At 37.4% G+C, this 15,920-nt stretch overlaps 1 long non-coding RNA gene across 1 annotated transcript; it reads left to right on the top strand.

Moving 5' to 3' along the window:
* The first annotated feature begins 1,824 nt into the window (after positions 1–1,824).
* On the top strand, positions 1,825–6,550 carry LOC138667833 (uncharacterized). The gene is made up of 3 exons (XR_011318949.1): positions 1,825–2,094; positions 4,866–4,970; positions 5,581–6,550. It is a non-coding gene; the product is annotated as an uncharacterized lncRNA (long non-coding RNA).
* Positions 6,551–15,920: the final 9,370 nt, after the last annotated feature.

Genomic DNA, 15,920 nt, shown 5'->3' on the forward strand with positions numbered 1-15,920 from the left:
GCAGTGACCGATAGAGTGGTCCCTGACAGGGGTGGGATCCTGTCAGAAGCCTAGACGGAAGGCCACGGAGCTGCAACTGCCCCACGTGCGGCAGCATCCTAAGAAAGAGACACGAACAGTGAATTGTATTGTAGAGGGTGAGAAACTAAGTCATAGCAAAAGGAGAGGAAACCAGAAAGAGTTCTGCCCTACACAGGCTGCCTCCTTCTGAGGCGCAGGATCCAGTAGCCGGAACACCGAGGGAGCAACTGTCTCCATGCCTTGCTCCAGAGATCGGCAGGACAGCTAATTCCACGTTGCCTGCCCGACCTCTACCCAGAAGGCACGGTGGCAACTTGTGGGGGCCAAGGCGTGCTAGAGTCCCTGTAAAAAGCCCTAGGCCACCAGTCATACGGGTTTGTTCCTATCCATCTGGGAGACAGAGAGAGACATAACATCTAGAACACCAACAACAGTTGTGAGGACCTTATGAGAAGCTCAGCAGTGAGGTACTACAACACCCAGGCGCTAGAGGAAGGCTACTGATTTCCACCTGGATAAGGGGACTCTGGATTTGCCTCCAAACCGGCCGGACTCTGCCTACCCTGTCATCTGGTGCTCTGGACTGTGGATGCTGAAGTCTTTAGTAAAAGGTAAAGAGACTGCAACCTTGTGTCCTCGTTCTTCACTGCGCCTCTCACCATCCACCATCTACACACTGGGAAGCCCTGGGGACACACTTCACCTGTGGGAAGGTATACCATCCAGCTGCCATAACATCACCCCAGCGGACCCCTAAGCAGCGTCGGTCATCCTGACCGAATACCACAGGTGGCGTCACGAACATTCCCCCTTTAAAGACCTTTCCCCCTTTTATCAACGGACATCCCAGGGCCACGGACCGGGTCAGCCACCGTGACATCCCCCCGAGAACCGAAGGACCCGGTACCGAGTACCCACTGCCCTTGGGGGCTCTCCAAATTCATAGCATTAATTGTCCGAGAATGAACCTTGATTATGTCCTTTAGGGTGACAGTGGGGACAAGGTATCGTTGGCTTATTTCCTCTGGTTAGGCTCTGAGATTCTCTTGTGTCTTCTTTCTGAAGTTCTTCTATAACATTTCTGGTGAATCGGGACAAGTTGTCTTTTTCTTTTCCTATAACAGCAAAGTTGTACAATCGGGTTAGATAAAAATTCATTTGTTTCATAGTTGCAATTATCAATTTTGGTTTTGGCTTTTATACTAAGTCATGTGACAAGGCTCGTTAGAGAGTCGATATTGACTGTTAGGATCGCTACTTCCTATAGGTGGCGCTGGAGTTCTAGTCCTCTTCCTCTTTGAAGAGACAATTGGATTAATTATCATTAAAATCATAATCTTAAAAATATGTGTATTCACCTTATTATTATTATATTATAAAATAATCAAAATCTTAATAATAAATCTAAAATACATATACATGTACCGTATTTTTCCGACCATAAGACGCACTTTTTTTCCTCCAAATTTGGGAGGAAAGTGTGGGTGCGTCTTATGGTACGGATGTAGCATGTGGGGAGGGGGGCAGCAGTGAGTGGGATCGCACTGTTATCCCACTTCAGGATGTCCCCGCTGCCCAGAATCAGCGCTGGAGAAACCATGTGCTCCCGACGATTAAGTGCAGTGAATATTCATTAGCGGCTCCCCGCCCACCTATCAGCTGAGCGGTGAGCCGGGAGCAGCAAATGCTTAAGCAGGGACACACATGGCTTCTCCAGCACTGATTCCTGCAGCAGCTGGGCAGGTCTGTGTGTCCGGGGGAGAGGAGGCAGCAGCAGGGGCCAAGCGAGAGAGGAGATGGCTGCATACCTGCCTGCCATGCCTGGGCTGGACGCTGAGTTCTGTGCAGGAGGACCTGTGATGATGTCAGGAGTGGGCGGGCTGGAGCATCACATGGCAGCTCAGAGCCCTCCCTCTTCTTGACATCATCACAGGTCCTTCAGGCTTTCCAGTCTCCACTGCAGCTTCCTCATAACCTGTGCTATGGAAATGAAAGAGGGACTGCTCTGTGTACAGTAATGGGATGCTCCAGCTTTAACCTCACCATAGTGTGGCTGGCTGCCACATTTAAGAGGTTAGTCTTTACAAAACACAATAAAGCACTCTGCCACTCCTTTGGTGAACTATAACTCCCAAGCATGTCATAGGATCTGCAGGACATGCTGGGAGTTATAGTTCTCCCATGGGATTTTAAAGCAGCACTCCAATGTTATTTTGCAGTGCTGGAGTGGTGCTTTAAATATAAGCCCTGTGCCCCCATTCTTATACTCACCCTCCAGCATCTTCATATAGTACTGTACAGACACCACACTTGTCCCGCAGCTTCCAACATAATAACATACTATTATATATAATAACACCACATATAATAGTATGTCATTTATGTTATTAAATATTTTACCACATTTTTTAGCTTCAAATATTTTTTTTCCCCTATTTTCCACCTCTAAAACCTGGGTGCGCCTTATAGCCCGGTGCGTCTTATAGTCCGAAAAATACGGTATATGTTTCTTTATTATTATTATTAGTAGTAGTAGTAGTAATATTAATAACAGTGAAGAAGAAAAATAAGAAAATCTATTTTAGAATAAGAATTAAGATTTTGATTTCAATCATTTTATTATAATAATTATTATTAATAATAATACTAATAACAATAATACAATAACCAAAATGGAAATAGTAAGTCCACATTTTTTTAATGTTTTCCAGTAATACAAATAATAATAATAATAATAATAATAATAATTAATATTATTATTAAAATCAAAATCTTTTAATTCTAAAATAAAAATACTTTTTTTTAACTACTACTACTAATAATAATACATTTATTATTATTATTAACATTAATATTAAATAATTGAAATAAAAATATTAATTCTAAATCTAAAATACATTTTTTATATTTTCAACTACTGCTAATAAAAACAACAATAATAATAATAATAATAATAATAAAACTATTATTATTATTCAATAATTGAAATCAAAATCTTAATTCTAAATCTAAAATACATGTTTTTATATTTTCTACTACTACTAATAAAAACAACAATGATAATAATAAATTATTATTATTATTATTGAATAATTGAAATCAAAACCTTTATTCTAAATCGCCACCTATCGCTACTTCCTATAGGTGGCGCTGGAGTTCTAGTCCTCTTCCTCTTTGAAGAGATAATTGGATTCATTATCATTAAAATCATAATCTTAAAAATATGTTTATTCACCTTATTATTATTATATTATAAAATAATCAAAATTTTAATAATAAATCTAAAATATATGTTTATTATTATTATTAGTAGTAGTAGTAATAGTAGTAATATTAATAACAGTGAAGAAGAAAAATAAAATCTATTTTAGAATAAGAATTAAGATTTTGATTTCAATCATTTTATTATAATAATTATTATTAATAATAATGCTAATAACAGTAATGCAATAACCAAATGGAAATATTAAGTCCACATTTTTTTAAAATGTTTTCCACAAATAATGCTAATAATAATAATAATAATTATTATTATTATTATTATTAAAATCAAAATCTTAATTCTAAATTAAAAATACTTTTTAAACTACTACTAATAAATTTATTATTATTAACATTAATATTAAATATTTGAAATAAAAATATTAATTCTAAATCTAAAATAAATGTTTTTACATTTTCTACTACTTTCTATTACTAATAAAAACAACAATAATAAATTATTATTGTTATTATTTTTGAATAATTGAAATCAAAACCTTAATTCTAAATCTAAAATAAATTTTCTTATTTTCTGTCTTTATTCTTATCATTAATACTAATAATAATAACAACAATAATACTTATTAATAATAATAATAATATTAAAAAAATATATATTTTAGATTTATTATTGAGACTTTGATTGTTTTATTAATTCCCACAATTGTTAATAATATTATCATATATAGTGGAATAAGATATATTTCCTCTGAGCCATTTTTAGCCCCCATTGTTGCCATTGTTTTGTATTGTTTCCCCTTTTGCAGTCCAGCAGATATAAGTTTCCAGCTTCTGGTCCAGGTGCATTGTCTGCTGACGCTGTGATACATTATTGTGTGATATATTCTAATCCTTCAGTTTCTGAGGCAGTGTCAGTCAGGGCCCGGGGTGCGGATACAGCCGCAGCTTCCTATACTCAGCGCGGTGACTGAACCAGCGCCGATGCCGCCACCGTGACTGAACCTGCATGCTGCCGGGGAGAATACGGATCCTTTTTCCCCGGAGTGTTCGGCTATGTACAGTTGAATAACTCTATTAACCTGCAGATTAAGCCATTAACCTGCCTTCTTTGTTACATAGTATCTGCTGTTCCAGGTGATATTTCAGAAGAAGCTGTTGCATGTACATGAATAGTAATAATAGCAATACTATTTCTGGCCATTATATGTCTTGTTTCCTGCATTTTTCATCAGTTTTCCCCTCTGCAGGCTCTCTCTCTAATTTTCAGTTGTCTCTAAGCTGGTGAGTGGAGACAAGCTGCTATGATGTCTCCTATTCGCAGAACACACTGGCATGAGGGATTCCTGCTCTCCTGTCTTTATACAGCATGTAAAGAAGCAGCAGCATGGATGACATAACATTGTATCAGTAATGATCAGTGTAGATGTGAATCCAGCATTGACATGAAATACTTTTTCTATAAGGTGCAGCTTCATCTGCCTCTGTCTGCCTAATCCCTCTCCTCACCCTTCTGCCCTCCTGCCTTCTCCATCAACTTTTTGAGTAGCTGTAATCTGATCCATCAGTGATCTAGCAATACCTCTTTCTTTAATCTAGATGGACTGAGCTGTTTTTTTTTTCAGAGTGGATGTAGAGTTCTCAACGGAGAGAGTGGAGACGTGGTTAATGACTTGAGAAAGAATTAGACTGCTATGATGTCTCCTATTCACAGCTCACACGTACATGAGGTATTCCTGCTCTCCTGTCTTTATACAGCATGAAAAAAAGCAGCAGCATGGAGGACATTATATAGCAGTTCTGAGCAGTGTAGATGTGAATCCAGCATTGACGTGAAATACTTTTTCTACAAGGTGCAGCTCTATCTGCCTGTGTCTGCCTAATCCATCTCCTCACCCTTCTGCCCTCCTGCCTTATCCATCAACTTTTTTAGTAGCTGTAGTCTGATCCATCAGTGATCTAGCAATACCTCTTTCTTTAATCTAGATGGACTGAGCTCTTTTTTTTAGAGTGGATGGAGAGTTCTCAACGGAGAGAGTGGATAAGTGGTTAATGACTTGAGAAAGAAGTACACTGCTCTGATTTCTCCTATTCACAGCTCACACAGACATGATGTATTCCTGCTCTCCTGTCTTTATATAGCATGCAAAGAAGCAGCAGCATGGATGACATAACATTATATCAGTAATGATCAGTGTAGATGTGAATCCAGCATTGACATGAAATACTTTTTCTATAAGGTGCAGCTTGATCTGCCTGTGTCTGCCTGATCCATCGACTTTATGAGTAGCTGTAATCTGATCCATCAGTGATCTAGCAATATGTTTTTCTTTAATCTAGATGGACTGAGCTGGGATAGTGAGTTCTCGAGGGATGGAGTGGAGAAGTGGCTCAAGACTTGAGACAGAAGTAGACTGCTAAGATGTCTCCTATTCACAGCACACACAGACATGATGTATTCCTGCTCTCCTGTCTTTATATAGCATGAAAAGAAGCAGCAGCATGGATGACATAACATTATATCAGTAATGATCAGTGTAGATGTGAATCCAGCATTGACATGAAATACTTTTTCTATAAGGTGCAGCTTGATCTGCCTGTGCCTGCCTGATCCATCTCCTCACCCTTCTGCCCTCCTGCCTTCTCCATCGACTTTATGAGTAGCTGTAATCTGATCTATCAGTGATCTAGCAATACCTTTTTCTTTAATCTAGATGGACTGAGCTGGGATAGTGAGTTCTCGAGGGATGGAGTGGAAAAGTGGCTCAAGACTTGAGAAAGAAGCAGATCTCTCTAATATATTGGCCGGACATACAACGGGTTGTTCTTAGGGTCGACAATTATAATCAGTGGTGTAAACAGTTATGGCTGAGAACTCAGACTGCAGCCGATCGGTTGGAGTTGTAGAGATCAGACCGCCGTATCCTACTGATATGTCATAATATTATAAGGGCATACCGCTTCATTTAAACCTGGAAATGTATCTTCCTAATTTTTCTTGTTATTTTTGTAGCCAAGTGATGATGAGACTGTAATAAATGTCAGACCTGTGCCACGCCAGCCAAAAAAACATCTATGCTCGATTTTACAAACATGCAGAAACAACAGCCGAGGCAACACATTTTTTTTTTTTTATTATCTTTGCCAAAGTTTAACAATCCATTAACTCAGAAAATTCAGATAAACAAATCATCGTGTAAAGATACATTGTTTCTGCTTATAAATGTCATCCGGATGATACGATTGTGATGCGAAGGCTGCGACCGGCGGGATCCGGTTTGAAGACAACTCCTTTTATATATATATATATATATATATATATATATATATAGATTTTGTAGAAAAGGTTACAAGGTGCAAACTGTCAGGATAAACAAGATTTACCATCTCATTTCCATAGCAATTAAATACAATTACGGAAAGTGCGACGAATATGTAGAGCCGTAATAAAACGAAATCATTGGTATAAAATATCGAGGCTGTTGCCATTACTGTTACATTTCCTATTTTATTTTTTTTTTTACTACTAAACTTCCATAAAGTCTACTTTATATAAGTTAGAATTAGGATAGAATGTATCATCGACTTTAATATATTGTTTCGATAATTAGCAGAGATGAGGGAATCTTTTGAAATGCAAACTCACAATCTTTACAGAAATTTGTCAAAACATTAGATGCGCGGACAATGAATTTGCTGCAAATCAAGAGTACCCCGAGGGATGCAAAACCCCTGAAAAGACGTGTATGCCACTGTGAAATATCCTAGGACCAAATTCGTTCTCTTTCAAGCTCTTTAACATGGAAAAAGCCTTAGAAATGTCAAAGGGTCCACCCCGTATATAGCTATCGTCTCTACTGTCACACACTATCTATTTCTCTCTCTATTTCTTTGAGCTGTGACGTTCTCTCCCTGTTCAGATTCTCCCTAAATGGCTGCTGCATTCCCTGTCTTGCCCTTTTAAACTGGCTCCGCTAGTCCCTACTGATCAGCTGTGCTAATCCATATGGTGGGATAGTTGCAAACTCACCGGAAAACACCCAGGGTCACGCGCTCCTTCTTTATTATTAACAAGTGAAGCCTTTAGAATAAAACATTATTCCCTCTAAGGCTTTATTTAGCGCACAAAAATTTTCAGTGTTTATCTTTATTTTGTTTTTTTGTTTTTTTCAAAATGATATTTCATAATTAGTCTTTATAAATTAACAAGATTTTGGTGTGAGTCTTTAGGGGGTTTGAAGAGACCCAAGAAAAATCTCCAATTTACAAAATGTCACAAAACAAACAAGCAAGAAGACTGAAAAGTAAAAAAAAAAGAAATCATAAATCGCAATTTCTTTTTTTACATGTGTGCAGAGGAGCCTTTTATGTTGCTGGAAGTTTCCCAAACCTCATGAAATCTATTGCATTCCCTCACGGCATCATTCATTGAAAAAAAATATTTTTCCCCTCATGCTGCCTGGAAACCGCATTCAGCTTATTCTATTGTATTTTTAAAGCTGCAACTTCATAAAACATATACAAAGCTGAAAAATAGTAAAAAAAAATATATATATATATATATATATATATATATATTATACAGTACAGACCAAAAGTTTGGACACACCTTCTCATTTAAAGATTTTTCTGTATTTTCACGACTATGAAAATTGTACATTCACACTGAAGGCATCAAAACTATGAATTATCACATGTGGAATTTTATACTTAACAGAAAAGTGTGAAAAATATAGATCAGTAAAAAAAATAATTTTTTAAAAACCGTGCAATGTTTTTTAGACCTAAAACTAAACCGAAAAAATGCATTGCAGTCATAAATGTCAAAATTAAAGTAGATGTATCGTGAACAGATAAAGAAAGACAAATGTGACAAAGGTGTTATCTGAGACCGCTGTGCTCCAATCTCTTCCAGTTTAGAGGAGTCACAGAATTGCTCCCGGCAACGATTCTCCGTCGACAGAGCAGTTCCTTCTCTTAAACTCTGCTCTGTCGACGGTTTGTCACTGCTGATGTCGTGTTGCATGAGCAGTGCTGTGAGATAGGTCTGTTAGTGACCCCTGTACCCAGCGTCGCCACAAGAAATCACAGTCACTTGCAGAGTTCTTCGCGATGCGCATGCGCAAGTGTGTGCACGGAGTGAGGTGCCAGGAAGCCGGCTGTTAATCATCATGATGTTGCTGCGATCGACAGAGCAGAGTAGAAGAGAAAGAACTGCTCTGTTGAAGTGGCATCACAGGAAGTGGGAGATTCGTCTCCAGAAATGGTTTGTAACAGCTCTGAACCATAATAAAAAATGAAAAATGATAAACAACCGGTGTAAAGGTATGATGCGCCATTCAGAAAAAAAAAAGTCAGCCATAGACCATTCTTTTAGAAGGTCTGGGCCATGTTTGGATTTAGTCGCAACCATCTTGGTTTCCCTCCAGGGACGGGTGTGGAGAAAACTATTTAACAGTCAGTTTGCTGGCGCGCCTCCATGTTATAGCTACTGGGTTAGTGATGTCTTCTCCATAAACCCGTTGACTTCTTGAGAGTCACATGTTAATGAGGCTACGAGCGGCTGGAAAACTACAGCTCTCACTGTCATCTCCGATACCTCTACGGAATCACAGCTGGTGGAGAGCGAAATTCTACAGCAAAGAGCAAAATAAGGAAACTAAACTAAAAAAAAAAACAAGTATGATAAATGTGAACTCGTGGAAAGGGAGAGATGACCCTGCCTGCGAGAGCTCAAAATCTGCAAGGAGAAGAGAAGGGCAGGGTAGGAGCTGCACAGGTGTCATTGTGGTGGCATTATGGATAATGCGGGTTCTAGGCTTTTCTAAAATCAGGGAAAGTCTGCTCGTTTGGAGTATTGAGTTCCAAAGTAAGGGAGATGCAGAGGAAAATTGGGAGACATTGGTGTGAGGAGCAAAGGAAAGTAAGGCAAAAAGATTTAGGTTAGAGATGTAGGAATGGATTGTGAAGATTATGTGTTGGGGGTATCTCAACATTAGGGCATGGGGGCTATGACGAAGAGCAAACATTCAAACGAACAGTCATTCAGCCAATTATCATCTTTGTGCCTTTATAATAACATCCAGTAAAATGCAGACCTCCCAATCCTGATTCTAAAATTTTTCTCAAGCTGCACCAAATTCTCTAGAATGCGCTACCCTCGGCAGTCAGACTCAAAATATATGTTTTTTTAGACAAGCCTATCCAATTCCTTTATCTCATTCCTTTACATTTTTTTCTCTCATCTCTCTTTACAATATTTTGTTCTGAATCTGATCCTTTAGTTTAACAGTATAAACGACCCTCCTGACTTTGGGGTGCTCTTCATATTTGTCCACGCACAGATAGACGGCTCATGCGATTTTAATGTGTCCTCCAAATGCAGCATAAAAGACGGCTGTTCATATAAAACCCTTCCAATCCTCGTAGATCGTAAGCTCTTAGAAAACTTTGCTTTTTCTTGCACTTGTTCCAGGATAGTGTCTACTTTTGTCGTTTCCTTTATATTAAGTTGATATTTTATTTAAATTTAAAAAAAAATAAAAAAAATAAATAGGATTATTCTTTTAACCTCCAGAGATTGAGACAAAGAAATAATCATGGACGGATGTATTGTTTCTACTCATAAATGTCAGCTCGTCTAGAACCAGCGGGATCCTGTTCGGAAACAACATGTTTTAAATAGTTTTTGTATTAAAGGTTACAAGGTGCAAACTGTCAGGATAAACAGGATTTACGACCTCATTTCCATAGTTATTTAATGCAATTATGGAAATATTTAAATCACTATTAAAAGGTTATTATATCACGAAAATATGTAAAAAAAACAACAACCCAGAAGCGATTATTAGTAGAACTGTTATAATTACTATTATTATTTTTATTTTTTAATAAATTCTTTATTTAAGAATGTTGGCGTAAGCAAAATAACAACAAAGTTAAACAGAAAAATCAACATTCGTTACTATTATTTTTATGACTACTACAAAGCTTAAAAAAAAATAATAATACTAATTGGCATTTTTCGGTTTGCATTTGTAATAGGATATTATTATGCTTCCAAAGATATTTAACCCCTTACCGGCATCGGACGTACTATACCGTCCGATGCCGGCTCCCCTGCTTTGATGCAGGGCTCCGCGGTGAGCCCGCACCAAAGCCGGGACATGTCAGCTGTTTTGAACAGCTGACATGTGCCCGTAATAGGCGCGGGCAGAATCGCGATCTGCCCGCACCTATTAACTAGTTAAATGCCGCTGTCAAACGCAGACAGCGGCATTTAACTACCGCTTCCGGCCGGGCGGCCGGAAATGACGTCATCGCCGACCCCCGTCACATGTCCGGGGGTCGGCGATGCGTCTCCATTGTAGCCATAGAGGTCCTTGAGACCTCTATGGTTACTGATTGCCCGTCGCTGTGAGCGCCACCCTGTGGTCGGCGCTCACAGCACACGTGCAATTCTGCTACATAGCAGCGATCAGCAGATCGCTGCTATGTAGCAGAGCCGATCGGCTTGTGCCTGCTTCTAGCCTCTCATGGAGGCTATTGAAGCATGGCAAAAGTTAAAAAAAAAAGTTTAAAAAAATGTGAAAAAAATAAAAAAAACATAAAAGTTTAAATCACCCCCCTTTCGCCCCAATCAAAATAAATCAATAAAAAAAATATCAAATCTACGCATATTTGGTATCGCCGCGCTCAGAATTGCCCGATCTATCAAATAAAAAAAAGTATTAACCTGATCGCTAAACAGCGTAGCGGGAAAAAAACTCGAAACGCCAGAATTACGTTTTTTTGGTCGCCGCGACATTGCATTAAAATGCAATAACGGGCGATCAAAAGAACGTATCTGCACCGAAATGCTATCATTAAAAACGTCATCTCGGCACGCAAAAAATAAGCCCTCAACCGACCCCAGATCACGAAAAATGGAGACGCTACGAGTATCGGAAAATGGCGCAATTTTTTTTTTTTTTTTTTTAGCAAAGTTTGGAATTTTTTTTCACCACTTAGATATAAAATAACCTAGTCATGTTTGGTGTCTATGAACTCGTAATGACCTGGAGAATCATAATGGCAGGTCATTTTTAGCATTTAGTGAACCTAGCAAAAAAGCCAAACAAAAAACCAATGTGGGATTGCACTTTTTTTGCAATTTCACCGCACTTGGAATTTTTTTCCCGTTTTCTAGTACACGACATGTTAAAACCAATGATGTCGTTCAAAAGTACAACTCGTCCCGCAAAAAATAAGCCCTCACATGGCCAAATTGACGGAAAAATAAAAAAGTTATGGCTCTGGGAAGGAGGGGAGCGAAAAACGAACACGGAAAAACGAAAAATCCCCTGGTCATGAAGGGGTTAAATTTCATTATCTTTATAAATGTTACAATAGATTTTAATGTATTGAATATTTTATAATGTTCATTAACTGAATACTAGATACAGACACACATCAGTCCCTTAATCACACACATAGGATCAACCCATAGCATACAGAAATTTTTTTTAAAGAAAATTATAATTTTTTTTTTTAAAACAAAAATGCCTGAAAATTGCATCAGAATTTTAGTTTAGTTTATTTTCTTTTTTTCTTTTATTCTTTTAAGTGGATTAATATTTTTAGAAAATGTTCCTATATTGTAATTAAATCTAATAACCTTCTTTGGCTAAATGAATTTTCACGTAAATTATTCAGAAGTAACATCTTTAATTATTACTTTTTATTTTACTTTTTTTTGCTTTGGAATTAAGTCTAGGATTTAATTTTCATTACATATTTTTTTTCTTTTTTTTTTCCATCTAGGTTGTGTTGTCTAAAATTTAAATTGCATGTTCTCAGTAAAAAATACATATTTTTAAAAAATCCAGATTTTTAATTTTTTTATTTTTATGAGGTTTAAAATTTTTACTACTTGAATAACTATTTTATGTTTGACTTCAAGCATTCAAATGATCAATATACATTTCTTTCATGATGAAGGCAGACACTGAAACGCGCGTCGGGGTGGGCGCTTCATAGTGTTCTTCCCCCCATACATGTAATTTTAATTTATTTTGATCTTATAACGTTTTATATGTTTTTTTATACCAATTGACCTTTTTTTTAGTTTTCCTCTTGTTGTTTTTTAAATATTACTTATGCACAATTTTAAAAGAAAATATTTAAAATGATGATCAATAAAAAGATATTAAATGCCATGTAATGTCAATGAAATTCTATATCAGATTGTAACTATATATATATATATATATATATATATATATATACATATATGTGTGTAGTTTTTTTTTTATATATATATATTTATCATTATTTTTTTTCTAGTGTCATGCTATCATACTTTTTAATTTTCTTGCTGTTAATTTTAAAGTATCACCATAATGATAACAGATAATAAATAATATTTATTATTTATATCATAAGACAAAGTGTAAAAAGTAGATGACATTTGTTATATAAATTGAGGATAACTGCTGACATTTATAAGATGTTTGGTAAATTAATATATTTTATTTTCTGTAAATTTTTACGGAAATATGTTGCAATTTACTAAATTGAAAAAATTAACAAAAAGTGACTTCACCATAAGGTTTTAAAATTCCTTATAGGAGTAAAAAAAAAAGGAACAAAATTTAAAAAATACACTAAAATGTGATAATTTGTGACTTTATAAAAAATATATAATAATATTTTTTTGTCAAATATATTAATTTTATGTATATATTTCTTAAAAAAAGCCTTAAAACCCAGCCCCCAGAATTGTAAAACATATTTTACTACTTTAGAATTTTACTACTTTACTGTTGTTACTGCTCTTTTCATGCAATGTCTTGCATAATTACAATTTTTTACATTATTTTTCAAATAACTAAATGTTAATTATAATTTATGTATAACCGTATTTCATCAATTTTTCATTTTTGTTTGGATGTAAATGTTTTTTCTCCACTTAAAAAAAAAAATCTTCTTTGCCATGTTAATTAATCTGTAGAACTTTTAGTGAAATAAGCCACAAGCCGCGTGATATTGCTCTACTCCCTAAATGAGGTGTGTTCTAGCGGATGACATCTTTAAAATACTTTTTATGCTTACATACTTTATAAATTATAATTTGCTTTTTTTTTCCTAAATGATTTTGTCATTTTCTACATATTACAGAACAAAAGATAAATCTTTCAAATGATATAAAATAGGACTGAAAGAGGTGGAGTTGAGAAATGAGTGGAGACAGAGAGCGAAACATGTGCCTCATAAGTTGTCCATTTTGGATAATACTATTTTACTGTAAAAAAAAAATAAAAAAATAAAAAAAGATATACATGTACCGTATATTATAAATATATAGTTTGTAGGGAACTTAGCAGCAAGAGTTTGATTTCCCTGCAGTGCCCCCACAGGTAAAATGAAGTATTACACAGTGAACATTGTAATAAATAGGATGTTTGTGTCCTCCACCCATGGATGTGCCCGTTACGGCAGATTAACGGATCATTTTTGCAGACGCTCTCTGTTCTGCAGAGCAGATGAGGGTCCTGTATTGAGCCCCCCCTAAAGATTACAAATTTTTTCTTAAGAATATATCCAAATTAGATATGAACTTGATCAATCATTACCTAGAAAATCTCACATAACTATTCAACGTCCCCTAATTTAACAGTATCCGCTAAAAGAGGACTCAAGCAAGTTATACCGCCCCCGATAGGTATCAAATGTCACCCAATACTGTAGATGGGTAAATGCACCTTTTCTACATATCCTCTGTATTCGTAACAAGTTTGGTTTCTTGTGGAAATTATGGGATTAAGATTGTTGATGGAAAATTGCCCGATGTTGTCCATGTAATTTAGCAGTGTGATAATATCAGAGAATTCTGTTTTTTGGCACAGAGGTGACATTATATTTGAACTCTCTGATCGCCCTGCATATAGGACACCGTACTTGGCCTACAATTATTGAGTTCATGCTTAATGAGCAGATCCATCAAATCAGTAACATGTAGTAGTTACTAACCTCACAGCCCTATATTATTACACGAGAGCCAATCATTGGGTTCAGTGGGTCCACACCAAGGCCACTTTATGGTGCTGGTTAACCCAATTACATCCCTAACCAACTAGGACAGGAGGACAGGAGAATTTTCCATTACCATGCCACCAATTTGAGGATGACGCCAATGTCCAGTTTTATCATCATTGGCCATCCTCGAGTCGTTATCACTTAAGCACACGGGTCTTTACCCCACAATGCCCTCTCTTGAAATACTCTTTGCTTCTGAGGGACCCTTCTATTTTCACTATGTACAGATGGTCATGTTGCTTAAAAGTTGGCCAAACATGACAATTTCTGTAGAACATGACCACTGTCTGTGGCAATGAACCGAACCACTATCCAATGTTGGAGCCTTCCATCAGAAGTATATATCAGGAAACAGTAATCAGTCATATCGGTCTGATGAAATGCTCCTGTAAGATAAGGATGTCCTAACCATCAATCCACAGGAGGTGTCACAGAAAGAAAAATAAGAATGTTGGGTTTAGTCTACATTCTCCGAAGAAATGAACCCTCAGTTTGAGAATGGAGGAGCCTGGACAAATAGTTCCTCGCCAGACGAGCGTACGGTTAATAGTAAAGATAGGTGAATTGATTTTGACTCCAATTAATAAAAAATATTGAGATTTGGTTGAATCCTAATTTTTTGTGGTTTGCTTCTTGTGGGTATAAAGGCACAGATGATTGGCCTCGGGGAGACCAAAACATCCAACACTGCGGAGACACCATCACGTGTTTCTCAACGCAGTGATTCCAGAACACTGCCCCCATCCTTTATGCGAAATATGCAGATGCATGTAAAGAAGCTGCGGAGACACCATCACGTGTTTCTCGACGCAAGCAGTGAATAGCCAGGCCTTTCTCCGGGAAGGAACAACCACGGGAAGGGCAGCATCCTATGAAGGAAAGCCACCTATGCCAAGCATGGTATCCATCCACAGACAGCTGTTTCGGGGTTTTGCCCCTCATCAGTGTGGAGTAGGAATCTGGCTATTAGGAGCAGTGCCTAGTAAAAAGGCTATAAAGGCACAGATGATTGGCCTCGGGGAGACCAAAACATCCAACACTGCGGAGACACCATCACGTGTTTCTCAACGCAGTGATTCCAGAACACTGCCCCCATCCCTTATGGGAAATATGCAGATGCATGTAAAGAAGCTGCAGAGACACCATCACGTGTTTCTCGACGCAAGCAGTGAATAGCCAGGCCTTTCCCCGAAACAGCTGTCTGTGGATGGATACCATGCTTGGCATAGGTGGCTTTCCTTCATAGGATGCTGCCCTTCCCGTGGTTGTTCCTTCCCGGGGAAAGGCCTGGCTATTCACTGCTTGCGTCGAGAAACACGTGATGGTGTCTCCGCAGCTTCTTTACATGCATCTGCATATTTCCCATAAGGGATGGGGGCAGTGTTCTGGAATCACTGCGTTGAGAAACACGTGATGGTGTCTCCGCAGTGTTGGATGTTTTGGTCTCCCCGAGGCCAATCATCTGTGCCTTTATAGCCTTTTTACTAGGCACTGCTCCTAATAGCCAGATTCCTACTCCACACTGATGAGGGGCAAAACCCCGAAACAGCTGTCTGGAGTGAGGTTTTCTGGAGCAATCCAGACCCTTTTGCAGAGAATTCTGT

This window comes from Ranitomeya imitator, chromosome 2, assembly GCF_032444005.1.
Source record: "Ranitomeya imitator isolate aRanImi1 chromosome 2, aRanImi1.pri, whole genome shotgun sequence".
Taxonomy (NCBI): domain Eukaryota; kingdom Metazoa; phylum Chordata; class Amphibia; order Anura; family Dendrobatidae; genus Ranitomeya; species Ranitomeya imitator.